This window comes from Passer montanus, unplaced genomic scaffold (assembly GCF_014805655.1).
Source record: "Passer montanus isolate IOZ18808 unplaced genomic scaffold, ASM1480565v1 scaffold70, whole genome shotgun sequence".
Lineage (NCBI taxonomy): Eukaryota > Metazoa > Chordata > Aves > Passeriformes > Passeridae > Passer > Passer montanus.
Window position 1 is genome coordinate 576,823 of NW_024372148.1, and position 26,933 is coordinate 603,755.

General features: G+C 34.8%; 1 long non-coding RNA gene across 2 annotated transcripts; it reads left to right on the forward strand.

Moving 5' to 3' along the window:
• The first annotated feature begins 683 nt into the window (after positions 1-683).
• LOC120512134 lies at positions 684-26,197 on the forward strand. 2 transcript variants are annotated; one of them, XR_005629945.1, is made up of 3 exons: positions 684-807; positions 22,969-23,102; positions 24,977-26,197. It is a non-coding gene; the product is annotated as an uncharacterized LOC120512134 (long non-coding RNA). The 2 variants fall into 2 exon arrangements; XR_005629944.1 differs by lacking the exon at positions 684-807 and adding an exon at positions 18,612-19,028.
• Positions 26,198-26,933: the final 736 nt, after the last annotated feature.

Below are 26,933 nucleotides of genomic sequence, written 5' to 3' on the forward strand. Positions count from 1 at the left end.
CTCCGAAGGTTCAGAAATTGCTTGTGATAAAATTAAGCATCTAAAGAAACTAATGGTTATTATAAGATTATGTGAATGATTAAAATCTTTTGAGAGAGCCAGCATTCCTTCTGCCTATCCAACAATCCTGTGTTGCTCATTTCTCAACAAGAATACATTCCCTAAATTAAATACTTGGCATCTTTATGTATACATAACAGCAACACTTCCTATACATATATGTATTTAAATATTTTTTATCTAAACAATCTGAAAACAAAATATATTAAAAATCAAAACCAAAATACTTTGAGAACATTGGAAATTTTCCAAAATATGTATGAAACATGATGGGTAAAAATGGAAATGAAGAAAAAATTAGAAAACATTTTTGTATAAATCTGACCATCAGCTTTTCTTAGAATTGTATTTCACATTCCATATTTTGTCCCATTGCAACGTGTTTATACAAAATTAATTTTAGATGTGATTTAAATATTTACAGAATTTAAAAACTACATTTTCAGTCTAAGTGAAATAGCAACAAATTATGACCTGTTCTTCTCTTTAGTCATCTCTGTGATTGTAAAGCCTGGAAGATGTTTACCTAGAGCACCTGAGCAGATAAAAACCAACACACTTGTTCCATCTCCTGTGGAAGGGATCCGGTGCTGGAGCAGGGTAAGAGCGTGAGTCCTCCTGAGGAAGAAAGAGTGGCAGACATGTGATGAGCTGACCATAGCCCCTGTGCCCTGTCCTGCTGCATCTCTAGTGGAGAAGAAATAGAGAAAAGTGTGAGAAAAGCCTGGGAAGAAGAGAGGGATGCAGGTAAGATGCTTTTAAGTTTTGGGTTTATTTCTTATTCTTTTTGGTTTCCATGATTTCTTTCACTCTGAAGAAAGGGTATGGGGAAGAAGGCTGACAAAGGGCAAACAGCTACCTTCTTTGTCTGCCCGTAAGAATCATAACTAGTAAACTCAGATGAATTCTGTTATAACTTATTGCCTAGCAAGGTATATCAAACCCAAAAGTTAAATAATAGTTGTTGCAAAAGATAATCTTAACGTGAAAGATTCAAATTGAGTTAAAAAAAACCCAAACAACAACCAAATCAAATATTCCCCCCTGCCACACACATATCAGCACAGTGCTCTTATATAACACATATTTCATAAATATTGAAAGATAAAAAGTTTTGATCCAAAGATACTGGAGAAGAAGGTCTCTTAGGACAACATAACTTTTGAGACAGATATCATAGGAAGAAGAATTATATTTTCATCTTCTTATGCATAGGCTTTGTGCTGAACTGATAAATGAATCTCACTAAAACCAGATACATTTGGATAGGCAGAGCTGTATTTACCAGATGATCTGACACATTGAATACAAACACGTTGAATAATTGTAGTCTTCTAACTTAAGAAAGAAGAGGCAGTCATATAAGGATTAATTATTTAATGTTTCTACCTAGCTTGAAAACATAAAATGTTGCTCCTTTATCACTGTTAGCTATTACAGATGCTTGGACTTCCTTCAGAATAGGCAGGTGTGGGGAGAAAAACAACAAAATGAAATAAATAATTCAGCAAATACTATTGTGATATAATCATATGTCTTTTTTTTTTAAATTTCTCTATGCTTTTTAATGTTGGTGTTGTTTTTTTTAAATTAAAAAGTATGATCACAGTGTTAAGAAGAGCTACCCCATTTAGTTAAGAGTGTATCACAAATGACTGTTCAAGTACAAATTCAATCCCAGCAGCTACTTCAGCCCCTAAACAGAGAGAAGGAATATGGGGAAAGAGGAAAAGGACTAGAACATTGTATGTGAAACACCTTGCAAAAATGATATTTCTAAATGCTTCAGAAAAGAATGTTTCTCAATTTTTCCTCCACGAGGTGAGCAGAGGTTTCTTTGTTTATTACTGAACTGAATCTTGAAATAACCATGTCTTTATATTCATGGGTGCAATTTACACATTTTTCCATCTTTACACCGGTGTTCACTCATCTGTGTCTTGGCTATAGGCTGTCTAGTTTTGAAAACAATGCAAGTTTCTATTTTGTATCATTTCATTCTGATATTTTGTATCAGAATGAAAATTTCTATGTAAATATGTTATCACATATCACACAGTTTAATTGGAGCATGCTATGTCACTATAACTGCTCTATGGGACTGCCTCTTGGGGAACTAATTTAGCTTTCTGATAGTGGATGGTAATATGGTAATAACCACTGCTCAATCAGGACAGTAATTAGCATCAATTCTGTTTAATTGAACTAAATTTAACTGGAGTACAGAAGCAAAGTACTGATTAACCTCCAAACTATTGATCAGTGCTCATTAATTCTCCAAAGACATTAAATGATTATATCAATAAAGGACATAAATGCTTAACTTCACAAATAAAACAGTATATGGAAATACAGTACAGCATAAATAGTATTCCTACATGGGCAAAAGCAGTCTGAATACATTATCTCTGTAGTCACGATTCCTTTTCAAATTTAAATTGTTCAACTAAAATTTACATAGTTGATGTAAATGACTAACTGCAGTGGGTTTTTTTAGTACCTGTACATAAAGAATCACTCAGTCCCACAACTTTGAGAGAGTGATGAATTGTAAAGGGGAGACATAGATTTTAGAATGTCTGAGAGTAATGATACACCAGGGCAGGAATATGCATGACACTTGGTCTCTTACTATTCTCATCTCTGTAGCTGTACAAACATCCCAGAGACAATGGGTTTCTTTTCTTCTGCACCAGAAGAGAAGAATATGGTGACATATGCATGTCACAAAAATGTTGCAGATTTTCCCAAGAGCAACAGTTGAGAGCTACATCTCTCACAATAATTAGCATCTCTGGTGATTTTTTTCACAAAGTACTGCATTCAAGGAGCTCATCATAATTCATCAAATCTTTGCACTGAGTTGTAAAGATTTTAAGAGGTTTTTTTTTTTGTACTTTTACATACATTTAGAATTAATTATTATATTTTTCCTGTTCTTTTGCTGAAATTTCTATGCAATGCCCACTCGGGGAAATATCACCTATCAAGACATGAGGACTACTCTTTGAAAGTAATAACGATAACACTATTTTTTTGTTTTGTTTTTGTTTCTTGGCTTTTTTTAACAGTTAAAGAGTAGGGAAATATCACCTATCAAGACATGATGACTACTCTTTGAAAGTAATAATGATAACACTATTTTTTGTTTTGGTGTTTTTGTTTTGTGTTTTTTTTTGTTTGTTTTTGTTTTTTTTGTTTTGTTTTGTTTCTTGGCTTTTTTTAACAGTTAAAGAGGATCAGTGGAGTTTACAACCTTTTTTTTAACCTACCCTCAACTAAAACCAGTTACATTTCTCATGGTTTTTTTAATGAGAATTTCCAATATATTTTGTATAATTTTTTAAAATATTTTCACCAACTCCATCCAGCTGCAGTTTTCTAACAAACAATATGATATCAAATGTGTAAGCACAATCCATGACAAAATTACTTCCTTCCTTTGTACTTCAGTGGTTTAATACAAAGGTATTGATCTAACAATATTATTCCTTTTCTGTCTATACTGAATTTCTGCAGTAATTTTCAGAGGTGATTATTTCTTCAATAATTTCCAAAAGAAGGCAGGTTCTTTTGTTACAAATAAAGACAACAAGGGACTGCATCCAGCTGCTCAGGATTTTTCTGCACATCTAGGATGCTTGTGTATAGTGTGCACATGTCCTGCTTTAATCCCAGCCATCAACTAAACCCCACACAGCCACCATGAGATGGGGAAGAGAATCGGAAGGGTAAAAGAAAGAAAATAACTCATGGACCGAGATAAAAATTTTTTAAACACTTCCTGTTGACAGGCAGGCGTTCAACCATCTCCAGGGAAGTCTACCTGCATCACATAGTAGGGAAGAAAAACATCATCAGTCCTCAAGTCCCTCCATTCCCTCTTCTTTCTCTGGCTTTCTCTGCTGAACTATGTGGTGTGGAATATCCCTTTGGTGAGTTGGGGATCAGCTGCACCAGCTGTGTCCTCCCCCATCTCCTTGTGCACCCACAGCCCGAGCACTGGTGGGATGATGTGAGAGGCAGAAAAGGCCTTGACACTGTGTAAGCCCTGCTCAGCAATAAAGAAACATCCCTGGGTTATCAACACTGTTTCCAGTACAAATCCAAAACACGTCTGCTTATTACCTGTTATGGAGAAAATTAACATTATCAAAATCAGAACAGCATGGAAAAACCAACGCTGTCACATTTTTTCACTAATTCTGCTTGTGTTTTTTATTAGCCACATCAGGAACTTGGTCTCCATTGCACAACTTATAGTTTTCAGCTACTGGAAGTTCTTTTTAACAAATGTAGCTTCTCATATACAGCATGTAGTTTCTCATATCCTTTGTTTCCAGCAGAGAATTAATTTATCTGGTGTTTTGTAGCTCTCAGAAGCACTTTACGCAAAGCACTGATGATCCCTTTTCTATATTCCTGTTAGAACAACCTTCCAAAAATTCTGATAAAAGCTTTAAGAAGTAGCTGGTTACCTGATAATGCTTTCTAAGAATACCCAAAACCCCCAAATCAACTGTATATTGATACCCTCCTGCCTAGAATGTATTTACTACTGTGTCACTTGTCACACTGTGTCAAGATACCTCCTTCTTATATGCTTCTCCATATTCACTTGTCTCTTAGATTTCTCTGTCAGTCACAAAATTCAGTCAGCTTCTCTGTGGTCCACTCTTTCTTGCTTGGAATGTACTGGCTGGAAGATTATCCATCATCTTTGTGAAGCACAGGGAAATATTTTTTCTCTAATTTATGCTGCAAATATGAAAGACAGAAATCCTCTGCTTTCTTCTGTTCTCTTCCTGAACACCTGCTGTTTGTTGCTTTCTTTGCAGATTAATATCATTAGTGTGGTTATTACTGGTGTAGGATGCTACAACAGTCACATGAACTATCTTTTCATCACACTGGTAGAGGGCTTTTTGTCTTGGGTTTGCTTTTTGTTTTGTTTTGTTTTCCCTGTAAAATCCTGTGTAGTTAATTAGGTTTTAAATCTATCCAAGTGTTCCACTTTTATGTCTACAAAATTACGGAGTTCCATCACAATATTTTATTTTTGCAGTTTGTTTTACTATACATAAACTTCCCAAAACGAGGTGGAATTGTTAAAGTCATATTGTACAAGATATTTTTAATACACTTCTGAATGACATAACTTTTATGTAATAGCCTGATTCTGCATGGTTCTAGACAACATGATAAGGATACTGATAACCAAAGAACCGAACAATTGAACTGTATCTGACCTGGATAACCAGCTGTCTCTACAGGAGCTGATTTCCAATTTCTTTTAAAGGAAATCTTCATTAAGGAAAAATTTGCCATATTCTCACTCATTCAGGGTCACTTGTTGTTAACACTCCCTATTTTTGTGACAACCACCACTGAGCACTGAGCCAAGGCTCATTAGGTTGGCCAGGTCTGCCTATAAACTTTCACACATCCCCTTGATCATCCCCCTGTTTGCAGGATGGGGGCAGAAATATAACCCTCACTGCGCTTCAGGGAGCAGCAACAGTGCTGGCAAACTCATTTAGGGCTTTATTCTGCATTTGACTTCCACTGAATGAATAAGACAATCATCCTCCTCGAATACAGGCCTACAGTTGCCTTTAAATCAGTAGCCTAAAAAAAATATTTGTAGCTGTTATTGTAACTCCAGCTTTTTGTGTTCCTGTTTTTTGGGTAACCATCATTCTGCTCTCACACATACAGGGACAGAGTTTCTCTGCTTTTCCACGCTTCCCATACTATTTCTGAATATCCTTTGCATCAATAGAGGACAGTGTGGGCCTAATAGAATTGAACTGAAATCTCATATATCATGCCAAAAACTAATGGTTCAAGCTATCTCTTACAAAAAAGCCTTCCCTGAAGGAATACTCTGTTAAACTGCATATGTGTTGAAAAATCAGAGTTTTTCTATTAATGAATATGACCTAAACACTTGGGAAAGCATTTTACATTTCTAATCTTTTTTCTCTGTTAAATTATTTCTGTTATAACACCCATAGATTTTCCAGTTGGAAAAATTGATTTTTGAATCCATTTATATTGTTATATGTTACAAAATAAAAACTACAGAGAAACCTAATGTTGGACTTTACTCCTAAGAGCCCTGGACTGTGACTGCATGTGCAGACAAAGGAGTGAATGATCTGAGAAAATCTGAAAAAAAGATTCTAGCTCAGAGGTATACAACCAATGGAATCAAATACATGGCTTTTAGCCAGTTTAAAAAAATTCTAAGTGCAGTTTGTCCTGTCATACTTTATCTTTTATTTTTCAGTTTATTTCCTGAATTTGTTCCACACACATTGTTCTTTCTCTTAGCCTTCCGTCCATTCTTAATTTCTTTCATTTTGTTTTCCACTTTATTTATGGTTCTCTCAGCCTTCTGTCCATTCTTTCTTTCATTTTGTTTTCCACTTTATTTATGGTTTACTTTACCAAGGAAACATCTGCTATTAATCCAAGGGATATTTGCCTTTCATTCTTGATATATACAACCCTTCCTTTTATCATTATATATCTTATTTGTTTGTATTTTGCATTCCTACAAGTTTTTCCAGTAAGTAATCTTCCAAAAGTGATCTCAGATACTTCCTCAATAAGGCTATCACAGAAGAGGTGAAAAATATGTTGAAATGTATTGCTTTTAAACCTTATTCTCTTGTAAATTGAACCATTGAGCTTTAAATTAACTTTTAAAATTTCTCTTAAATGAATGTGGAATTTATTATATGTCATGCAGAATATGACATTTCTGTTAAAACAAAATCAATTACTGATTTTGAATGATATTTCTTAATATATTTCACTACATATGAGCCTTTCAGATACGGATATTCGCTGTATAATGGTTTTAAATTTAGCAACCTGTGCACAGAAAAAATGAAGATTTTTTATTTTCCTCGGCAGTCAGAATACCAGCTGACACATCTTTGAAACATACAGTTTACAAATGGTAAATATCTGTATATACTGAGGGCTTTTTAATACATTTTTTTGAATATTTAAAACTCATTTCAGGGTGAAATATTCACATTGTGTCAAGGATGAAAGTACTTGTCTTTATCACTGTCTGGAGGCAGATAAATATGTAATCTAAGAGTAAGCAAACAACAAAAAAAAAATTACATATACAATCCCCTTTGGTTTTGGTAAACTGGGTATAAACTGCCCAAAATCACTGCAAAAAACAGTCATGGGATTCATTTGTGTGCTTGCCCAATGAAAACTAAGAGCCAAATATAAAATTTCCAAAAGGAAATATTTAAACATCTCTTTTATTTTGGCCATGCAGTACAAAAATCTATTGCTATCAGCTGAGATTTCTGCAAAAGGAAAATTTCCTTTCTAAAAAAAAATAATTAATACCTTTTATGTGATTTACATTCCTCAGATAAGAATAAAGGAACAAAATGTGTTTGCATGCAGATGAATTTGAAGAACGCATATTTCAAGGAAGCAGAAACAGTTTCTAATTTAGTCCTGACTACTTTGTTATTCGGTTTCTCTCTCGGGAGCTATGTGGTCTGTAGAGACAACAGTCTTTGGGGAGTCAGGAATTAATTGATGATAACTACAGTGTTTCTTCAGAATTATTAGAGTATTTTAAATAAAAATTTGTGACAAATCATTGGTCCTGTGAGCAATTTTTACTGCCAGAAAGCAAATATATAGGGTATGTATCATCAGACAATCAAATTAAATACTTGTAATTTATACTTGTAATAAAAATACTTCTATTTTTTACATTTTTATATTTTTATTACAAGTTTATACTTGTAATAAAATACTTGTAATAAAAAATAATTCTACATATTAAAGAAAAAGGTGGTGTAAATAATTCCAGGATAAGATAGCACTATCACATCAGTAGGTCTAAGGGCATTCTCAAGTGCTATAGCTCAATGTTTCTTAGTTGTTGAATGGATATCACATTTCTTCTCCCACTTAAATTCAGAATTGCCTTTTATGTGCAAGTAAAATGTGAATAAACCATCAGGCTTTTTCTATTCTCTCTGTCTTTGTGTGAACACTTTAGAGAGTGACCTTTGAAAACAGTACCTCAGAATAGAAATGGATGCTGACTTTCAAGGCTTTTGACAAAGTTATCACACTGAGAATATGATGCTATGAAATTAGCAGTTCTGCCAGATGGTTTGTACCTGCAAGCTCTGCCATAATTACAATAACCTCATCACATTCTTGGTCTTTCATCACCTTGAATATTTTTATTGCAGTTGTGCAGACATCTTTAAACATTTCACCTCAAAGAGTGGAGCTTTCATTTGTGTGAGAAATTGCATCATAAAACTGTAAATTAAAAAATTAATAATCTCATATTATTTATAATCTCATATTATTGAGCTCCTCACTGCCACTTATTCTTCACAAGGGACATTGCTAACATATTTAATGGCTCAAGAGAAATTTTGAGATGCCCTGAACATGGAACTTGCATTGACCATACCCTTTGTTAGGACTTCTGGAAAATATTCAGTCCTTGAAGCTAGCACCAAAATCTCCCACCATTCTTATGGAAACATGACCATGTTTTATCTTTTTTTTAACTATCACAGAGAGAATGAGAGCTGCAGGTAAAGTTTATCAGGCCAGCAGTCCTGTTGAGTCATGAAGTTCAACCTCGTTGCTCTCTTTCTAAACTCCTTCTCAAAGAGGAGCCTAGCTATGTTTGGATCCAATGCAAGTCCAAAACTTGGTCAAAAATTTATGTTTAAAGGACTATATAGGAGTAATTGATCCTTTATGTGAATTTATCTTTTATGAATATTAACACAAACATATAATTGTTATTTTTTTGTTTTATATAAATATAAATATGTTCATAGAAAGATAATTTATTAAAATTGGTTATAATAATTATACCAAAAATACATTAATCAGAATTAACATAGTTAATAGTGTAAATAGTTATAAATAAGAGTATATTGCCATATTTGTTAAATTGATAATTTCAAAGCTAGCTTAATAATTAATAAGTAGAGATTTGTGTTACCTACCCATGCCAATGACTGCAGACAAATCTCTCACTTGGCCTCAGGGAGTAACTTTGAGCTGTCCCCGCTCAAGGCAGGAATCTCCACACACACCTCCAGAAGAAATGTGTTAGGTTAGTGCTGTAAAACAGTAGGACTGAGCTTTTATAGTATAAAGTGATTGACTGTCAATCAAATGTTTCTAGGCTACGTGTGCCAGCTCAGCAGCTTTAGATAAAATATCGATGCTATCACTTGGCTCCTTCACCAGGAATTTTGCCATCTCCTCACCAGTGTCAGTTTCTGTCAGGAAACACTATTTTTCGCATCCTTAGAATTTTTAACTCTAAGACTGCAGAGTCAGGCTGGTCTCAGCATTCTTCAGGACCATAAGCAGTGTAATCCCAATGCTGTTTTACCCCCACTTAGGCAGAGCATCCTGCTACAATAATGTAGTTCATTATCCTAAAGCAGTGGAAAGGCAAAGGAGATCACTCATTGTCATTCTCCATCAGAACTGTTTAGATTAGAAGAACCATTATAATTCTCATGCTTCTATCCCGTACACATTTATAATCAAGTTTGTTTAAAAGAGTTCTCATTGAATCCACTTTAATTTGGACTGTGCAGTGAATATCCACGTAAGAGTCACATTACCTAGACCTATAGATAAATGTTCACTTAATTTGTGAATCTTGCAAAAAAAGTTCATGCCTAAAAGAGGGCTCTACCTAATCAAGTGGTTTAGTGTCATAGAGGTTAATCTGAAGCCAGAGGCATTAGGTGCTGATGACCAGTATCCATCTGATATATTTCTGGTGTATTTCAGGGGGGCCTGCATTAGACTAGCTCTATCTGTCCTGTGAGGTGCTGTGAGGAGCGCTGAAAACAACTTTTGGAGCATATCTTCCAGACAGCTCAGTTCAGATGTTTCCATAATATGACTTAAAGGATACAGGGTAGGACAGGATAAGTCTCCTTCGAAGCAGGCTCCTGGTTTGGACTCAAAGGGGGTTAGGGAGACACTCATAGCTGGTGGTTCTGTGCATCCACAGAACTGCACAGCAGAAATAAATGCAAGTGGCATTGCACTTACCACATCATTAGCAAGTCTTTGCAACTCTGTGTTTCTCTGAATGGGTTGATTCTGCACTTGAGACTGTCACTAAACACGGGTCAGCATCTCAGATGACATCTAGTAATTTTCCGTATACACTGTTGACTTGTCACAGTAAAAGAAGATAGTCATCTGGTGAGGAGAGGGGTTCATTGGGCATGAAAGAGTAGATGTGCTCTGGATCACATCTGAAGCAAGGGAAGTGTTAAACTGTGACCTCTATAGCCCTCTATAATGCCAGTGAAACATACACTCCAGGTTTGTACACATCTTTGGAACAAGAAGGTTTGATTCAAGTTTCTCTGTTCTCTAACACTGAGAAAGTAATTTATTTTCTTTGTGCTACAATTTATTATTTATAAAATGAGTAAAATAACCTTTGTGCACAGTAGTTATAAGCATAAATAAAGATTGTAAAGTACATTTATACCACTCCAATGGTCTTGAACAACACATACAGACATAAAGCAGTGAATGAAAAGAAAATAGTGAACTTAATGTGTAATAAATACTGTATGGAAAGAAAACCAGAACAAACTCTACAGTGATTCTTAGCCTTGGTCTGCTTGATGATTTTTAAGTTTTTTGACTTGCACTTTCTAATTTCTAACTCATTACTATGTTAGAGAACTAGAGAAACAATTTGCGAAAGTGCAAAAGGATACTTGGTCTCTATCTAGGTGAACAAAACAGTCCTTCGGCTGGAAATTTACAGGGCAAATAGTGAAATTCACTGTTGAAAGTGCAAAAGGATATTTGGTCTCTATCTAGGTGAACAAAACTTAGTCCTTCGGCTGGAAATTTACAGGGCAAATAGTGAAATTCACTGTTTTCTGAATGCTGTCAGGCAAAGTAAAGAGAAAGAATGCCATAACTCCTTGCTTTTGACTGTGACAAGACTAGGTAGAAAAAAGTGTGAGGAAGAAGTGTGATTATATGGATTGTAAGTGGGTTATATCCTTTTAAATATCAATACATCATATGTGCTCACCCACTGAACAAGGCCTGCCAGCCAGCTGCCAAGTTGTTTAAAGTCTTGCTAACAACCCATCAATTAACAAGTGGAATTGCTGCCTTCTGGTATAGAATATTTTGTTTCACTCCCACCTGAATTCACTCCACATCAGATCATTTCAGCCTAGATGTACCAGTAGATGGCAAAGTAGTATCCAGAGCATTGATTTAATTTAATGCATCAGTTTCAATAAGTCATATGGGTAAAGTTCAAGTCAACCCATGCTAACTGTCATATTTGAGGATCAAGAGCACTCTCTTTCTTACATTAATCTATAAAAGTTTTATTATTTTATTAAATTGTCTTAGAAAAGCAGTTCAGTTTGGAAAAATCTTGCAGGGGTGGCCAGAGGAGACACACACAATAATACAAAGAAACAATATTAGAGATAATGAATTATAAGAGAGAAAAGAACTTTTCGGAGGTTTCTGGTTGCATTTACATTATCTGTAGCACTTATGCTCCAGGATGCAGTTGAACCTTTCATTGTCAGTAAAGAGGAACAAGAAAGGCTTAATGTTTGCCATGGCACTGGATAAAAATCACTTGAGAGGAATCACATGGCCAGATGAATCTCTGCAGTCTATTAATGCTGGGAATATCACTGTGAATGGACCTGGTGCTCTGTTGGGTGCAGAGCTCATGAAAAGCTGGTTTTGACCTTCCTTTCCACCAGCATTATAGGACACTGTGCATATGGCAGTATAATCTCTCGTCACATCTTTCAAAGAAAACAAGTGCGAGCATATGCTCAACTTGCAGTTTGAAGGAATGAATAGAAAAGAGACTGCCTCTCTTTCTCCCCATTTTGTAAAGGCCTTTATGAGAACTGTGATAAAGTGTTCCACAGGAAGAGAAGCAGAATAAAGAGCAAATGTTTCACAGAAGTAGCAATAGTTACACTCATGCAGATAGCTCGGAGAAAATGACATGCCGTGTGCGGATAGAGAAAAGTGAAAGAACAAGCACACTGAAAGCCTAAAGCAATGAGATGCCAGTGTTCTCCTTCAGCCTGAAGTGAGCACAGCGAGGAGATGTGCTGAGCTGAGCAGAGAGAGGATTTGGTTTCAGGGTAAAGTTAAAAAGGAGTTGTGGGGTGAGACACAAAGAGAGGGAGTAACTCAGTAGGAGGAGGACTTCTGGAGCAAGTGGCAATGTAGGCAAGAGATCCTCCATCTGCAGAGTTTTTTAGAGAAAATGTTAACACTGGAAGTGCCTGCTGAGGGTTCATTCTATGAAAGAGCTAAATTCTGATTTCATTTTTTCTGGGGGTAAATCCACTGAGTCTGATTCTCATCTTTCAGTATTGTCAGAGATATAATTTCTTGAATCCATCTAATCTAGGTGCTTTTGGAAGTAATTTAGGATATTTACTGGTTGTGCCTAGCTTGAAATTAAAAATGTTTTTACGGACACAAGTATCACTGACTGTTATTATACTGTAAGTGTAAAGATTCAGGTTTACAGTGCCAGCATTTGGAACTATAATTTAGAAACTCACATTCTGAATGTAAACTCTCTCTGCAAATCCTATAAGAAGCAATAACATGCCAAAATATTCATAGGGAAAAAAGAAAAAAACAAACCCTAAGGAAGAATTTCCATTTTACAGAAAATAATACATCATATAAAAATTTAATAACTTGAATAAGAGTTATATTTTGAGATTAATAAATATATATATTGCCTTTCCAAGTTTGTCTACAGGAGAAATCTAACGCCAGAGAATTGATCTCCCTATTAATGATTAGACTCAATAATTTTGCCTTTCTGATTGTAAATGCAAGTTGCAAAGTATCCTATTAATTACCAGTTTGTCAGACCAGTTGAATGGCTCTTTCTACAAGAGCAACTTAGGTGGCTCCTAAGTCAAAACTAATGAGCTGTTCCTCTGAGATTTTTGCCCAGAACAGCTAACACTTCAGGGGATTGTGTGTAAGATTATACCATCCTTAAGATGTGTCAACACCTTCAAAAGCAATCACGAGTACAGCTTTTGTGGCTATATCCAAACTTGCTTTCTGCTGGTTAGCTTTGAAAGAGAGTCGACTGCACTGTCTTAGATCAGTTTAGTTGCATGAATATTGTTCCAGGATGTTGGGAAACGCAGGTGCCTGGACTGACCTCTATGCTGTAGCAGCATCAACATTTGAATTCATTGTCTTAAACCTAGATGGTATCTGCCCTGTAAGATGATTATTCCATTGAAGTGTAACCTTAGAATCAAAGTGCACATGTACCAAAAGCAGCAAAAAGGGGAATGCATGCAATGCAAGAAACAAGAGAGAGTCTAGAGAGTTCTAAAGATCCTTTCAAATTTCAAAAGATGTTTGTATGTCCAAAATATAATTAAGCTCACAAAATGCTATATTTACAGTACACTTATGTATTTCTAATGATTTTAGGAGATATTTGGGACAATATTTTAATGGCTTTTCAGGAATAGAATGGTAGTTTCTTGAAAGTTAATGTTATCTATTCCTACTTGGCTTGTCTGTTGTGGAAAAACTTGATCCCTATATTCCCTCTTCTCCCTCTATTTTTATTGTGTACTTCTATTATTACTGTGCAATAATCAGTTTCAAAAGATTATTTTATAGATAAAATATTCTCATAATTTTCATTGGATATAATCTTATTCCTTCTAGTTGTGTAACATGATTGCTGATGTCTATCCACCTAGATTCTTATATGGTCCCACTGGGTAACATCATTTATATCTGTGTAAAAATAGAAACCATTAACAACCTTCACTTTCTTTCTGCTTTCTCACCCTGCAGCAATAATTATCTATGTTCTTTAGGGGTGGGTGAGAGACAGAGTGGTATCCGAAAAAAATGTGGAATTTTTATTTCATAAAGAGGTTTAATACTTTTTTAAAACTTGGCTTCACAGTCATTTCAAATGAAAAGCAGGCATATTTACAGTCTCCATGAAAGGCCTGAGCCCTCAGTTCTCATAGTTCCGTGTAGAGATGGCTGAATTCCCTGGGCATTTTCTGTTCTCCTGGGGAAGAGATGTTCTGCTTCTGAAGAGTTCAGCAGTCCAGACTAAAAAACAACCATGATTATAAGATTTTTTTTCAGCTTTGTAGGAGAAGCTAAACTGAAGATAGCAGATCCAAATATAAATCTGATACCTGTGGTTGTTTTTCTTTCTTCAGATATTTTAAGATGGTCTTTATGAAAGTTCTCTCACTGTGTAAGTTTTCCCTACATTTTCTGTAAAGAATACAGTAGTTTCAACAAAATAAAAATTTACTAAACCTTTACTGAAGAGAGAGAGAACCAATCCTGAATTTTAGTAAGAGTCAATATCATTGAAAGTTCCCAGTAAAAACTAAAATAAGGAAATAAAATTTTATATAATGCAAGAGTTGCTGTGATCAAAATAGAAGAGGAAGCAACAGTGAGCCACTGATCCAGCAGACCTGCATAACGTGTTCTGAGTCTGAGGTAAGGTCAAATTCTGTCTGAACATAAACTTCAGATATTGGTCAATCATCATGACTTCAGAATATCACGCTCAGAAAACAAAACATTTATATATATGTATAAAATTGTTTGCAATTAAACAAAGTGCAGAATGTATGGGAAAAACCTAAAAAAATTTGTTTGAAATGTGAACATATTAAAATATTGAATTATTTTTGCTTATATGACTTCCTGAAGACATATTTTTTGTAAATTTTAGGCATTTTTGTTGACAGAGTGAAGCTGTATATATTAATGTCATTTTAAAATCAGATATTTTAATGCAAAAGTATAATCTCTACTTTATTTACTGTTATGAGAAGATAAGGGGCTGAGAGAGTTGGGCCTCTTTTCCTTGGGAAAAGATGACTGAGAGGGGATCAAAGCATAAAAATATCCTAAAGGCAGGTTTCAAGAAGATGGAGCCAGGCTCTTTTCAGTGGTGTCCAGTGACAGTACAAGGGGCAATATGGGCACAAACTGAAACACAGGAAGTTCCATTAGAATGTAGTGAAAAGCTTCTCTAATATTTTGAGCATTCCAAAGCACTGGAACAGGCTGCTGAGAGAGGCTGTAGAATCTCCTTCTTTGGACATATTCAAAACCTGCTTGGATGTGGTCCTGAACATCCCACTCCAGGTGAACCTGCTGGAGGGAGAGTGGGGGATTAATATGATCTACAGAGGTCTCTGAGAGTATAGAGATGCATAAAAAGAGAAGATTTCTTGCACAGGTTTCTTGAGTACTCTGATAAAAATATAATTAGCATATGACAAGAGCAGTTTCCCCCAGTATCAATGAGTTTGCTTAGATGGACATTATTCAGTGACAGATCAATTGGTTCACTATGATATGTGGATTTATGTCCTCCTTCAAATGTGACTTTTTGTCCTTTGCTATTATTTATTTATCCCAGCAATAACCCTGTTTCATTTTTAATAAAATATGACTTCCCCAAAAGTGAGACTTATTAAATTATTTACTGTAAATTTTGTACCTTTGTAGTCCTTGTTTTATCTTTGTCAAATCATTTATAAAATGATTTCTATCAGGTGATTTACCTTTTGCAGATGCTGAGAGCTATCCAGAAGAATTATCTCATTGACTGTAATGGTGTTTCCCATGTCTGTGAGTGTTCATAAATGTGAACAGGGAATATACAAACTGACCTTGTGATTCTATTTATTTGTCAGTATGCATAAATGTAGTTTAGGAATATACTTTTGCAAAACTGTCCCTTTTACCATCTGCCATCTGTGACATGTTGTCATTATAATGACTGCATTTTAAATAGAAAATGCATTATAGGTTTTAAAATGTGCATGAACCTTTGTTTCTGTGAGATGGCAAGAGAAAACAAAATGCAATTTTTCTCGTAAGACATAAATTTTGCATGGAAAAGAGTTATTAACATTTTTCTACCTTCTTTGCAATGAGGTCTCTGAAGAACATGATAATATGGGTCACATCTTCCTTTTACTTATGTGATTATAAAACTTAAAAATTTTGGCCAGACCCAATGAAAAGCTGAAACTGGAAATTTGTAATCAAATTTCCAGTTGAGCGGATAACCACACTCAATAGTGTGATTTTTTTTCTTTTTCTCCAAGTTATCTTTAGAAGAATTGGGATTGTTCAGCTGATCCAGTACCTGAGAACAGCCTACAAGAATGATGGAGAGAGACAGTTTACAAGGGCATGTAGTGACAGGACAAAGGGAATTGATTCAGACTGAAAGAGAGTATATATAGGTTAGATATTAGGGGAAAATTCTTTCAGGATGATGAGGCACTGGAAAAGGTTGCTGGAGAAGTTGTGTATGCCTCATCCCTGGAAGTGTTCAAGACCAGGTTGGATGGGGCTCTGACCAACCTGGTCAAGTGAAAGGTGACCCTGTCCATTGAAAGGGGGTTAAAACTACATCTTTAAGGTCTTTTTTCAACCCAAGTCAAGTCATTCTATGATTTTATGGTTCCATGATATAGATTAAAATTCATCTTAGTTTAAAACATGCATATGTGGCAAATATGACAATGTTGCATTTAGTTGAATCTTCCACTTTGATGCACCCTCCAGCTCTTACATCATCAGAATAATGACTAAAACAGAAGAACTGTCGATCAGAGTGACTGCAACTGAATGTTTTGAAATTTAGGTTAGTCTTCAAAGAACAAATTATTTTTGATCACTATTAAAGATGACAATTGTCACTTTTAAATATGCACTATTATAAGTTCCTTATTTATTCTACAGTTTTCTATTCTGATACAGCATGAGAGTAAAATAATACCTTAAACAGGTATAAAGTAAAAAAATGGACCTTCTGAATTTCCTTCAATGAAAACTTTGGGGTTTTTCCCACAACCTTGATGTGCACTGAAATCTCACGAAGTTAGACAAGAGAAGACAAAATCCAAGCTAAGATGTAAGATAAAAATCTATGGCACAAGTTCTTACATTTTTTTAAAACCTCCCTCCATCCCAGGGACTAGTTTCTGTTAAGCAGCGTGCCAGGGCACCCTAAATAATGAAATCTTATGGATTTTTTTTTTTTTATCCTAAGGCAAACTATATTAAGTGCAAAAATGAGGTAAAGTTAGAAGATTTGTCTCAAAGGCTAAGCATAAAGTTCATATACAGTATGAGTTACAGTCTCCCAGCAAAACTAGAGTGAATCACAGAATAATACAATCACATAGACTGTTTCAGAAATCAGCAGTGCTACTTGTATCTGACACTAATAATAATTTCTCTTCAGCCTCTTCAAATCTAACAGTTAAGCACAGTGAAAAATGTGTTTAGGATCTGAATGAGAACCTCTCTTTCTTTGGAATAAATTGTAAAATGAGTAGCAGATAGCATCATTGCTGCAAATGATAGACATTTTTAATGCTTGGTTATTCCCTTACATCAAAATTCTTATGTAGAATGGATGCCTCTTCATTTGTTATTTTCTCTTTCCCTAAACAAGACAAAAAGGAAAAGAAAGCTTAAGATAATCTTTTAAAAAATTAATGCATTTGCTTAAGGAAAAGCATGATTTGGAGTTTTTCATTAAAGCATTGTGTGGTACTGCATCAGTCAATCACGTCCAAACAATGAGATGTGACAGTCTTGGTGATCCAGCAGGTCCTTCAGCTGTATCCCCTCAGGTGCAGGGAGTGCAGCCAAGTGTACTTGGCCTTGAGTGTCTTCATGACTGAGATTAAAACCTGATCTAAATTGATGAGGTTGTTTTCTAACGGTAGAAAGAAAATATACAAATGCCATGAAACTGTATGACAGCTCTGCTTCAAAGAGTCCAAGACTGGGATAAAACTAGTTCCACCAAACTGTTCCTCTGAATTAGCATTTTGCTGTGATCACCTAATGACAATTGCAACATACGTAATTATGAGGATGATTCACTTGGATGAACAACTGCTACACAGCCAAGTTCTCTATAGGTTAATGGAGTGGGAGAGCAACTGGGCTGGGACTGCTGCATGCATTTACCATTATTTGTAGGTTAGGGAAGTACAAATAAAAGGCACAAAAAGGACAGAATTGACAGAAAAGAAGATACAGTGAAATCAGAAATTTTGTAAAGTCTTGTACAAGAGAGGAAAGATGTTAAGCAATTTACATAGATAAGTGCAGTAACATATTCTTAGATCTTCATATTATGTTTCATTTTTTTATGTAAAACATTTTTACATTAATTCAAAGCACTCAGTGTAGGCTTTATCTGTTAGGAAAAGTTGGAAGTATTTATCCATTTTGTTTAACTAGTTTTCTATCTTTAAAAAGTTCTGTTAGATATCTCTTTGTAGCTTGATTTTTAATGTATCTTTGATGGAGCCTGAAGCAGGGAGAAATCTAATTATCCCTCTTTCTTCCTTTCTTTCCTAATTTCTAATAATAAAATAAAGTTAGTGATTAAGGCCACAGAAAATTTGCTGAAATTCACACCCAATTCCATCCTATCTAAATTGGAGGAAACACAGTCCGTACAATCCTCATCAAAGCAATGCTTGAACAGTCCTACATTTCTGGCTACACTGAAAATCTGGTATAATTGGGAATCAACAGGGGAAGATGACAGAATGCAGAGAATCTACAGCACACATCACATCATCAGATGGAAGCTGGGCATGCTGGTGGTGCTCCTGAAGAGCCTCTACTCTGAGCAGAATCTGCACCCAAGGGCTGGATGTCTAAGCTCATCACATAACACCAGCAGCAACTTGTAATTTAACATAGTGAGAAGGTTACTATTCGCCTCAGAAGACATGCAAAAACTTTTCCTGGTATCTCAGCTTCTCCAGAGCTCTGAATAGTAATTCTGGATTGATAAGAGACATCTTTTCCCACAGGTCTGTAATCCTCAGATGACACTTTATTGATTTTTCCTTTACATTAGAATATAAGTAATTTATTTATATTAATGTATGGCTGGAAAAATAGGTCAGGAGGATGGCACTGAAACTGTTGAAACTTTGCCACTTGGTGGACAGGTGTGTACAGAATTTTGGGGCAAGAAGAGGATATGGAGAAAGAAATATAAATTTGAAAATAGTAACACAGTCATTCAGTTAGAGTCTAAATTCCAATTTCTATTCTAAAATATGCAGAGAACTAAAATGTATGTAATAGCACGTGAATCTGTTTGAGAGAACTAGATGGTGAATGCCTTTGTGAGTTTGCAGTTGTTTCCAACCACATTCCAAGCATATGAGTGACATAAATTCCATGTATGATAGATGTATATGAGCTACTACAACAATGGAATTTATACAGGAAGAGTAAAACAGTGTCATTAAGAAAGAGATTCTTATATCATAATGCAAACTTATATTGCATCAGCTGAGCCACAAACTTTTGAAGAGGAACAGAGAGGCACTGTTTCTTTCCTGGAGAGACAATCATAATTCATACCATCATTTTTGAGTCTATAATTGGTCAGTTTCCTAAGCATCTTCTATTTTCTTCCTACAAAATATCAGGAAAATGAAGTCCCTAAGAAATGATATTAAAGGTGTCAAAAAAACCCACCAAAAAACAAGAACAAAACAAAAAAACCAATACAACAATCAAACAAAAAAACCCCCACACTTACATTTTCTTTACATTTTCTACTGCTATTGTTTCTTAAGCTCTCTGTAGCGACTGCTGTATTAGCATGGATTTACTATTAATATGAAATATATCATATGATACTGGCTCCAAACTTTGTAACAAAACCTCTCTATTTGTGGTATACTTAATCTCAGATGTCCTTGCCTTCACTAATATATTCAGAAGGTTTTCTTAACCCAGTCCATGTGGTACTTTAAATATTGAACCCACAGAATTTAGGAAAACATTGCCTCTCAAAACATTCTTCCGATATAAAACTGAGCTGGTTGAATTAATGATAATGAAAAGTAGGAAAAAAAAAATCTACTATCAAATAGTTTTTATTTCATAAACAAAAAAGACCCAATTATATCACCTATTGAGTAGTTTTAAATTTCATATCACATCATTGTCTAGTCAAGGTATACCAAATAACCCAACACTCTGGCAAGATTTCCGTACCTATCATCTAAGAATCAGATTTATCAGGCAGTTTCTTTGATGTATCATCATAAAAGATCTTCAGCATGAAGCACTCTTCCTTGCTGTATCCTAATGATAGTTTTGCTTTACAAACAACAGACTTAAAGATTCAGTATATTACAGAGCAGGTTTTATTAGTGTCACATTTACTCTGGATTTCATATAAACAGCTTTTTAACAGCAAAGTTAATGTTAGTTGAAAATGTCAGTATTAAGTAGGAAAATTTTTAATAAACTCAGGTTTATATACACTGGCATGCTAACAAAGGATGTTTCAACGTCTTGAACCTACAATGTAATCCAGAATCAAAACAGGTTGTGTATAAAACCTGTAGTGAAGCCCTGAACTCTGAGTTTGGGGCTTTTGAGGTTTGGTTTTGGTTTTCAGTTGTTTTTTTTCTGGCACAACTGACACTATGCATTAAACTGCAATGTCAAAGAGCAATTATTTTACATAAAAGTGATTGAAAACAACTCTTCTTAGGTGTCAAAAAGTCTTTGTCTAATCAAATTTATTTCAGACAGACAGGAGCCACAAAGTAAAGTTATCTTTTAATAAGTGCTGCAAATCAGCTAATTAAAAAGTACAACAAGAATGCTTTCAGTGATTTATAACCAATTCATGTCTCCAAAAGCCTTTTTCTGGGACAGATAATTACTGCAAGGGTTGATGAAGGCCAGAAGACTTAGTACAGTTCATGGCATCATTTTAAATTTTCTTAAAAGTGATTATGTCACGTCATATAGAAGAGAATTTGATTGTCCTATGAATGACTTAGGCTTTAAGGAGCCTCTGAGCTTGAGAAAATAAAACTTTACTATTTTAAATTAAATTCTAAGCCTTCAAGGCTTGGTGGGAACAAAGACACAAATTCTGAATGTCTTTTAACAAGCTTGGAAAGAAGCTTCTAGCTATTCAAATGAAGTTTTTAATAACTTTAAAATAAGTTCTTAACTTTTTTGCTACATAAGCTTCTAGGTGCATTTTTAAGACTTCTACTCTAAATCTTCCAGTCTAATAGTTTTGCTCTTTTCAAAAAGACAAATAGGACAATTGTCAGAAAAGTTTTTGTGCTGCAAATCACAAAGGTTGCACCTTGCTCTAACTATACAAATAGTGATAGATAAGCTGGATTTTTTTTTCATTATTTCAAATTTTTAATTAATTTAATTAATAACAGCAGATTTTTTTGCCACAGAGCAATCAAAACTGTCCTTAAAAAAGACATTAATTTTACATGAAAGGATGCCTGCCATCTTCACATAAAAACTTTTAAATAACACTACTTTTTCCAAGGGTTCTCTTATTATTCTTCTGCAGTTAAAATGCTTTTTCAGTGGCCTTCATGTTTATGTAAAATTGCAATTGTTGTACTTATTTCCCGTATTTCTAAACACCCCTGTAAACTGAAGTATTGCATACAGAAGTCGAGGACCTCATGAGGCAACGTTGTACATGGAAGCACACACCATAATATCAGCCCCAGTCCCTGGGGTTTAGACTTTGACTTTGTGGTCAGGCAGATGTATTTATTCTCTGAGGTTCAGCACCACAGGATGTGGGAATTGTAAATGCCTCATGTCATTTGCCCTCTGATCACACACCACATCGTGTCATTGGGATGCAGCTCACTGATCAGTGGGGTCTAGTGCAAGGTGTCCCTGCCCATTGTAGAGGGGTTGGATCTAGGGGTGCTCTTTAAGGTTCCTTCCAACTCAAGCCATTCTATGACTCCATGGCTGTTGTGTCATGTCTGGTTAATGCAGGTGCAATGAGATGCTTGCAAAGACACTCTGTAAAGAATAGTCGTTTTGCATGGTAACACTTCAAAACTGTACTGTAGAAACCGACTTTTAGGAATACAGACAGCATTGCAAAGCCCTGTTTAAGGCTTTACTACTAGGAGGCAGACTCTGTAGCATTTCAAGTCTCCCATAGCAGTGAATCATACCCAATTCAAGGACTCATTATTTATTTTCTCCTTTGCCAATTGCAGCTGACAGCTTCAATTGCTCTTTAAAAGCAGCAGCACAGTGAGTGAATTTTGATCCCTGGAACAAAAGGCTGTTTTCCTTTATAAATCTGGAGTGGTGAAATTACAACAGGAAATCAAGGTCAATCCATCATCAGTAATCAAATTAATCACACATTTATTAAAATTTTAAGGTTCAGGTTTTATGTCCTCTTTCTGTGTTTATGTTGAGACTCAATTCCAGAGACATTTCTCAGAGAGCTCTAGAAGGAAATAACATCCCTTTTCACTGTCTCTTTCCTGTTTAAAATATTCAACTGCCATACTTTTAGAAAATATTTAGAAATATGGAGTGCAGAGTTTGGCAGTGGTTTGGTATACTGTCTCTGTCCCAGAAAGGCCCTCCAAGACAGAGCACAAATTTTTACAGGAATGGAACTCTTTGCATAAAATTTAATTATTAAAAATTTTAGGTCTTAATTAACTTTTATTTAAACTTTTAATAATACTTTTATTGTAACTTTTTAAATAAAATTTTTTTGAAACTTTTATGCTTAATTTGAACTCTTTTTTTCTTTTGAGAACAAAAGAAAGCATTCTTCATGGTAAGCTCATAATAAGTCACATTTTTATTTAATCTTTGTAATCTTTAAATATTTTTCAACATAATTCATTTTAGATAGCTGTGAAATCAAAACAATTATTACTTTTTTAATGACTCTATATTATTTATATATTCCAGATCTTCATAAAGGAAAACCTGCCAAAAATCACCTTTATGTGCTACAATCTGCAGACTTAGCTGAATTTTACTAGAAGCTGAGTATGCTCAACAAAAGAAAAAAACAATCAATGTACTTCAAAATCAGAATCTAGGTATGTATGCTTAAATCCTTAATACACTCCTGTGAAAATCAGTGTTTTTCTCTTTCTCTTTCATTTTCAAAAGATACTCTCTTCACCATTCACCAGAACTAAATTATGCACTAGCAATTTCAGTCTAATCAAAAGGATCCTGAAGAGCAAAAAAGAACCCCCTTCTGAACTGTTATTGTTATCCACAATGGGGCACTCAGAGTGCAAGAGTTAGATTGCAGCACTTGAATGCGATCACCTGTTCTTTTCCAAGAGTACACCAGAGAAGAAACGATGGGACTAGCAAATCTGAATGCATATTATGAATAACCCCAAGTGTCGTAGGGTTCCTAAGTAAAGTTAAGGCCCAAACTTACAGAAAATGCAACTGGTTGCAAAATTGGCATCTGACTTCAGAGCACTAAGCCTGTCAGAGTCCAAGAAGAGTTTGGACACCCCTCTCAGGCACATGTTGTGATTCTTGGGGTGTCCTGAGCAGGTCCAGAAGTTGGACTTGATGATCATGATGAATCCCTTCCAATTCAGCATATATTATGATTTTATGACATTAGGTGGCAATTTTCAAGGACATTTAGATTCTTCCAAAGTTTAATCTTGGTGTCAGGCTAATAATATTTAAAGAATTATAAACTGCTTTATAGACCTAGTATAAAGAGAAACACTTTTAAGGAATACATCAAAAATCAGTCAAAACTGCCCAACCCACAACTAATATAAATTAAATACTTGTTAGAATGTTTTTAAAGAAAATCTCAAGTATAATGGGAAACAATTAGAATATTTTAAAATTATTGCTAGTATCTGTCTATGTGCACGTAATATTTGCATCCATGTTACTGCAGTTCAAAGATTTTTTTGATGTAAAAAATTTTCATGTGCTACACAATTCCATTTAATGGGGGGTAAAACCTAAGACATCTGATGCCTGCATACATACAGCTATAGTTAGGAAATAATGCCATCTTTTACTTCTGTTTATCCTGATGGCATTCAGGCAGTTAGACATCCGTGAGTTCTATCTTCATTCCCTGTTGGGCACTTTCAGATAAGGAAAAAACAAAGAATGGGAAAAAGAGAAAGATGAGTGAAACATTTTTTTCAAATAATATAATTTTTCAAAATGTTTACATTTTCATTGTCAGAAATGAATATATATAGTATTTTTACCTAGAGAAGAAAGCAAAATATACAAAATACTAAGCAAAATAAGCAAAATATTATGTGACCCTCGCTTATTTGGAGTATAAATTGAGTTATGTAAGCTAACTTTCTCTTCATATTCCGGATTTTATTTTTGCCTTTTTAATCCCAAGTTTCATATATCAGCACAAGTAAGAGACTTTCCTTGCATTATCACACATGCTTTCCAAAAGGCATGATTTAAATAGGCAAAAAAAATGTTAAGATACTTGAGAAAATAAAATAGAAAAAATCCTCTGTTCTGATAGTGTAATTCCAGAAGGCTTAGATTTTTAGGTTGCAGCTTCATATGACTTCAAACTCATTGTGTCAGTGTAACCAATCTCTCCTATTTTGAGCTAAAGGGTTGTTGTTTTTTTTTTTTTTCCCAAGCATTTCAGAGACCACAGGATCTCTGAGCAGTTTTAGAGAATCCTTTTACAATCTATACATCCAATAAAAATTATATCTGCCATAGATTTTCAGTGTCTTTTTATTTAGGGGGAAATTCCAGGAAATTATAGTTCCAGCTTAATATTTTCTTTATTTATTTGAAAGTGGCCAGTGAATATATATGGTGCTAAACTTGTACAAGGAAATTGAGACTGTGGTAAGGGAAAATGTGAATTTCTGCACTTGTGGTATTGAGCTGGTCGATATAATGAAAAATAGACTTTTCTTGTCTCTTTTGCCAGGTAAAATGTGATGAAAGCAAGAGGCGTCAAGTTGCAATGGGAGATTTAAGTTGGATATTAAAAAAATATTTCTTTCCCTGAAAGTATTGTCAAGCACTGGAACAGGTGCTCAGGGCGAGGGCTGGATCACCATCCCTGGAGGTATTTAAAAGATGTGTAGATATGTAGGCACTTGGGACAAAAGTGGTGGACCTGGCAGTGCTGTGTTAATGGATGAACTCAATAATCTTAGGGGACCTTTGTATCCTAAACAATTCTATGATTCTATGAGTCCGTGACTTACTCAACAATAAAACAGAAGTGTATAAGAAGGTTGGTTTCTTGAAGGTGATGAACCTGATATGTGTTTTTTAAAGGCAAAATCTTAACTTCAGTGCTATTAAATGAGGGCTTTGACTCCTTGTTTTTTTATTTTCATTATTGTTTGGTTGTTTTTTTAACAATGGAACACTACTGTGAATTCAGTGCAGTTAATACTGGAGATAAAACTGGTTCTGTTTGGAATTGATGTTATCTAATATGTTTCCCTGGGACTAAGAAAAGTATTAAGAAAAATAAAAATGACACCAGAGTCTATTACAACCCAACTGCAAATGATTTGTTCATAGAATTATGAAAGATGAATCAACCAGTCTAAAATAAAAACATTTCAGTTCTTATCTGTGGACTGATGCTACCATTGTGAGTAGCTTCTAGAAGATTTTTAACTGCAGCACAGCAATTTTATGAAGCCAACTGCAGAACAATTTATACATGATATATAGCTCAATTTTTGCAAAACATTTGTCAGATGACATGTCAATCACAGCATGCTAGTCAATGTTCAGAAGGAGAAATTCAATCTTCATATCTTAAAATACCACAAAGAAAGAACAAAGGAAGATGGATGGGGGAAAATAAAAGGATAGGAATGAAATTTTGCAATGAATTATTTTTCTTCGCTTCATTCTCTGTCTCCTTTGTTTCTTCTTTTTTCATGTACCTTTCTTTGTCCCTTGATTTTTCCTTCATCTTGCTGTTGTATTTTTTATTAATAGCATACTATTATTGTGCCTGAATCTTTCCAAGTTCTTTCTAGAGGCTGTTTCTCATAGCAAATAAAAGATAAAAGCTAGCTGTGTTGCACATTTCTCCTCTGATTTCTTTCATGTTTGGACTTCCTTTCAAAAATATTAATAATTATAATGCTCTACTACTATCTCTGTCTTGTCTATTCTTTGTCTAATTGTCATCTTTTTTCTCTGACTTCAGAGATCCAGAAGGCTAAACTGATGTCTTGACTTTTTAAAGCCTGTATTTAATTCTCTGGCCATGAAACTGTTTTAAATTAAAACAATGAGTTTTTTAATACTTCTTTCAATGACAAAATTTTTAAAGACTTGAAAATTTTGGGTGACAAAACGACCCCATGGAGCACAGGTCCTCATCTATTGCATGTTAAATAGAATTATTGGGAAATGTCACACATTACCAAATCATTATCACAAAAACTGTTGGTGATAGTGAGACTAGTTAGGAGAAAATGATAGTCTCTGGAATGTCTTGGTCAGTAAGTAAATTAGTTATGAAACCACAGAGAGAGAGAAAAAGGGTTTGCAATGAAGCAGTACATTTTAGGAAAGCTCTATACCCAGTAGCTGTGACCAAAACTGTATAAAGTGACTAGTGTAGTTTTACAAGTGAACAAAACTCAGTGACAGTGGAGGTAATGCACTTTGACATAATAGATTAATTTCTTATTAATATATGTCTTCATGATGCACGTGAACTTGCAGAATATCTCAAGTGCTAAATTCAGAAGTCTTGGGCTCCCAGTTTTGTCCTGTGCCCAATTTCTCTTGAGATTCTCAGTGTAGACAGTCAAATTTTAAGGCCCAGTTCTGCTTTAGTATCACCTCTCAATAGTTAATCATCTTATGATTTGAGAAGGCAAAACTCTATTGAATACATATACAGC